Source organism: Microcaecilia unicolor, chromosome 1, assembly GCF_901765095.1.
Source record: "Microcaecilia unicolor chromosome 1, aMicUni1.1, whole genome shotgun sequence".
In the NCBI taxonomy this organism is placed as follows: Eukaryota; Metazoa; Chordata; class Amphibia; order Gymnophiona; family Siphonopidae; genus Microcaecilia; species Microcaecilia unicolor.
In genome coordinates, this window is record NC_044031.1 from 175,693,150 (window position 1) to 175,698,757 (window position 5,608).

Sequence of the window (5,608 nt, forward strand, 5' to 3'; positions counted from 1 at the left end):
TAGAGATGGTCGTCCTTGGTTTTCGGTGATAATGGAAACCAAAGACGTCTATCTAAAAAACATCCAAATCCAAGCCCTTTGGTCATGGGAGGAGCCAACATTTGTAGTGCACTGGTCCCCCTCACATGCCAGGACACCAACCGGGCACCCTAGGGGGCCCTGCAGTGGACTTCAGAAATTGCTCCCAGGTGCATAGCTCCCTTACCTTGGGTGCTGAGCCCCCCAAACCTCGCCCCCCCCAGGTCCGCCTGCCTGAAGTACACTGCACCCACTACAACTGCTTCAGGGGCCTGTATACTGCTGCGATGAACCTGAGTATGGCATTTGAGGCTGGCAAAAAAGTATTTTTAAACTTGTTTTTTTATGGTGGGAGGGGGTTAGTGACCACTGGGGGAGTAAGGGGAGGTCATCTCCAATTCCCTCCGGTGGTCATCTAGTCAGTTGGGGCACCTTTTTGAGTCTTGGTCGTGAAAAAAAATGGACCAAGTAAAGTCGGCCAAGTGCTCGTCAGGGATGCCCTTCTTTTTTCTATTATTGGCCGAGGACGACCATCTCCTAATCACGCCCCAGTCCCGCCTTCGCTACCCTGCCAACATGCCCCCGCTTTGGTAGTCCCCGCAATGGAATCAAGGGTGTCAAAAAATCAGCTTTCGATTATGCCGATTTGGACGATCTTGCGAGAAGGATGCCCATCTCCCGATTTGTGTCGAAAGATGGGCGTCCTTCTCTTTCGAAAATAAGCATTATAGTAACATAGTAGATGACGGCAGATAAAGACCTGTATGGTCCATCCAGTCTGCCCAACAAGATAAACTCATATGTGCTACTTTATATATATACCTGACCTTGATTTGTATCTGTCATTTTCAGGGCACAGACTGTAGAAGTCTGCCCAGCACTAGCCTCGCCTCCCAACCACTGGTGCTGCCACCCAATCTCTACTAAGCTTCTGAGGATCCATTCCTTCTGAACAGGATTCCTTTAAGTTTATCCCACACATTCTTGAATTCTGTTACCATTTTCATCTCCACCACCTCCCGCGGGAGGGCATTCCAAGTATCCACCACTCTCTCCGTGAAAAAATACTTCTTGACATTTTTCTTGAGTCTGTCCCACTTCAACCTCATTTCATGTCCTCTAGTTCTACCACCTTACTGTCTCCGGAAAAGGTTTGTTTGCGGATTAATACCTTTCAAATATTTGAATGTCTGTATCATATCACCCCTGTTTCTCCTTTCCTCCAGGGTATACATGTTCAGGCCAGCAAGTCTGTCCTCATACATCTTGTAATGCAAATCCCATACCATTTTTGTAGCTGTTCTTTGCACCGCTTCAATTCTTTTTACATCCTTAGCAAGATACGGCCTCCAAAACTGAACACAATACTCCAAGTGGGGCCTCACCAACGACTTATACAGGGGCATCAACACCTCCTTTCTTCTGCTGGTCACACCTCTCTCTAAACAGCCTAGCAACTTTCTGGCCACAGCCACTGCCTTGTCACACTGTTTTGTCGCCTTCAGATCCTCAGATACTATCACCCCAAGATCCCTCTCCCTGTCTGTACATATCAGACTCTCACCGCCTATCACATACGTCTCCTGTGGATTTCTACTCCCTAAGGTAGAGGGAGATAGGGACCAGAGTCCCCCACGCCATGGGGCACTGCACTGCATTGCACTGACCACTATATTACTCCAGGGACCTGCATGTTGCTCTAATAGACCTGGATCTAACATCTGAAGATGTCATAGCGGCTGCTAAATCATATTTGTATTCACCTTTGGAGGTGGGTGAGAGGGGGTCAGTGACCACTGGGGGGTATTGGGGGGGTCATCCCTGATTCCCTCAAGTGGTCATCTGGTCATTTAGGGCACCCTTTTGTGCCTTATTCGTTATAAAGTCCTGGACACTTTTGTTTTGTTTCATTATGGCTGAAAAATGTCCAAGTGTTAGGAATGCCCAGATCCTGCCCTTAACACACCCCTGACATGCCCCCTTGTGATTTGAACGCACTTCTGATGGACTTCATAGAAAAACATCTAAAAATTGGGTTTTAAAATACCAATTTGGAAGTTTTGGTGAGTAAACATCCAAAAGCAGATTTATGCCACTTTTTGGACGTTTTTCTCTTTTGAAAATGAGCTCTATAGTGTATCTAGATTTTCAGAAAGCTTTTGACAACGTTCCTCATGAGAGACTCCTGAGAATATTAAAAAGTCACAGGATAGGAGGAATGTCTTTCTGTGGATAGGGAATAACTTATTGCACAGAAAACAGAGTGTGGGGTTAAATGGCCATTTTTCTCAATGGAGGAGGGTGAATAGTGGAATGCCGCAGGGATCTGTACTAGGACCAGTGGTATTTAACATATTCACAAATAATCTGGAAAACAGAACCACAAGTGAGGTGATTAAATTTGCAGATGACACAAAACTATTCAGACCTGTCCAAGCACATGCAGATTGTGAAAAATTGCAGGAAGACCTTAGGAAACTGGAAGACTGCATATTCAAATGGCAGATGCACTTCAATGTGGACAAATGCAAAGTGATGCACATTGGGAAGAATAATGCGTATCATAGTTACCTGATGCTAGGGTACACTTTAGGAGTCAGCATTCAAGAAAAAAGATCTAGGTGTCATTCTAGACAAAATGCTGAAATATTCTGCCCAGTGTGCAGCAGCAGCCAAAAAAGCAAACAGGATGCTAGGAATTAATAGGAAAGGGATGCAAAATAAGACCAAGAATATTAACACACCTCAGTCATAAAGATAGGTGATCTAGAAGTCAGTCATACAGACAGACATTCTAGAACTCAGTCACACAGACAGGGATTCTAGAAGGCAATCAAACATAAACAGAGTTCTAGAAGTCAGTAAAAGAAACAGACATTCTAGAAGATGGCAGGGCCGCCGACAGACTGGGCTGGGCCTGGGGCAAGGCCGCCCCCGGGACCCCGCCACCGCTGCTCCCCCCTCCACCTGCCCCTGCCATCCGCCACGGGGCCGAGCCCCCAGCATTGAAATCAAAGCACCTCTCACCTCCGTGTGAAAGCGCTGCAGGCAGCAGGGGAGCAGATCTCCTCCCTTCGGCCCTCCTTCCCAGGGAGGGAAGGAGGGCCGAAGGGAGGCGATCTGCTGCCCTGCTGCCTGCAGCGCTTTCACACGGAGGTGAGAGGTGCTGTGATTTCAATGCAGGGGGCCTGGCCCGGTGACAGACGGTCGACAATGGAGGGCGGGTGGGACTGCGGCGCTGGGCCCCCCTTGCTGCCCCTCTCGGCGGCTATGGAAGATGGACAGATAGAACAGGTGATCTAGAATTCAGTCACAAAGATAGGTGTTCTAGAAGTCAGTCAAAAACAGGCATGCTAGTTACACACGCAGGCATTCTAGAAGTCAGATATAGACATTTTAGAACTCATACAGAGACACAAATAGAGGGGCTCTAGAAGTCAGTCTAACAGAAGGGCATTCTAGAAGACAGACAGATACAATGACAGTCATTATAGGCATTACAGAAAGTCATACAAAGACACAAATAGGTGTTTTAGAAATCAGTAACAGAACCAGGCATTCTAGAAGACAAACACACAGACTGGCTTCTAGAACTCAGATATAGACATTCAAGGATAGGTGATCTAGAATTCAGTGACAAAGATATGTGATCTGGAAGCCAGTCACACAGGCAGGAATTCTAGAAGTCAGACACACAGACTGGCTTCTAAAACTCAGATATAGACATTCTAGAAATCATACAGAGACGCAAATAGAGGGGTTCAGAAGTCAGTCAAAGAAATGGGCATTCTAGAAGACAGACAGGTACAATGACAGGTGTTTTAGAATTCAGGCACACAGTCATTCTACTATTAAGACTTAGGCATTATAGAAAGTCAGACAGAGGCACAAATAGGGATGTTCTAGAAGTAAGTCACAGAAAAAGGCATTCTAGAAAACAGGAGCACAAATAGAGGTATTCTAGAATTCACACACACAGACAGGCTTCTAAAACTCAGATATAGGCATTATTGAAGTCAGGCAGAGACACAAATAAAACTGTTCTAGAAGTCAAACACATACAGGCATACTAGAAGACAGGCAGGCAGACACAACTTGAGGTGTTCTAGAATTCAGTCACACAGACAGGCATTCTGGAAGACAGACAGATTCAAGGGTAGGTGTTCTAGATTTCAGTCACAAAGATATGTGATCTAGAAGTCAGTCACACAGACTGGCTTGAAGAACTTTTGCTGATCTAATTCTTTGCACAGTATGTTCTCTCTTTTTTTAATTAAATTTTTCATTTTTTTAGATTCTGTTGCTTCCTTTCCTGCACATATTGGTAGATTCTTACTCATTCCTTCTGCTTGTCAGAATGCTTGTCCAAGTTTAGTGACATTTATTTCATACTTCCACACTGTTTTTATGTTTGGGTATGTTGATGTTGTTATGTAGTCTTGTAGGCCTATGATGGTAGCTCTCTCTATATAACCTATTTCTATGAGGCCCAGTTCCCCTCCTACTCCAGAATGGTATAGTCTTGACACACACTGTTTCTTATAAGTGATCCCATGAGCATGAGGGAGTTTTCTTGTTTGTTTATCCAGTTTTTCAATATATTTAAGAGACCAGTCTAGAATTCCAAAGCTGTATGAGACTAAGAGGATTACTCTTTCTTCTACTCCTAGATATTCAAGTTCCTTTATGTGACAGTCATCAGTTACAGTGGAAGCACCCCAGCCACTCAGGGTTTCAGGACAGCCAAAATACATATTTATGAGATAGATTTCCATGCATTGCCTCCACTGCATACAATTCTCTCGCGCGAATATTCATTGTAGATATCCTGAAAATGTGATTGGCTGGGCTGCCTCCAGGACCAGGTTTGGGAACCACCGAGTTAGAGAGCTGTTTCAGTTTGGTCAAGTTTCCTCTAAGGAAGGTTGCCTTAGCACATCTGTCCAATCTCTCATATATTTATTTATTAGTCACATTTGTATCCCATATTTTCCCACCTATTTGCAGGCTCAATGTGGCTTACATAGTACCGTACAGGCGATCGCCAATATCGGTATGAACAAATACAGAGTGATGTTGTAGTAGAGTATGGTTCATGTGTTGCAGATACGTTAGGGAATCATAAGGGGGAAGAGTTATGTCCAGTACAAGCTTTGGTTTTGTTGTGTTGCAGGGTTAAGGCATTTAAGTTGGATCGTTAGGGTATGCCTTTTTGAACAGGTAAGTTTTTAGTAATTTCTGGAAATTTAGGTGGTTGTTTGTTGTTTTCACAGTGCTTGGTAATGCATTCCACAATTGTGTGCTTATATAGGAAAAGCTGGATGAATAGGTTGATTTGTATTTGAGTCCTTTGCAGCTTGGGTAGTGGAGATTTAGGTATGTTCGTGTAGATCTTGATGTGTTTCTGGTTATGTTTGTTTATGTTTATTTAAAATTTGCTCTACCACCCTTTCTCAAGAATATCAGAGAGGTTTACATAAAAATTATAATCATAAAAATAATGATAGATATTAAAGGAAATAAAAGTTCTAACTACAGCATCTCTCCTAAGGTGAGTGATCCTCCCACCCTTTCCCATATTTACATGTAG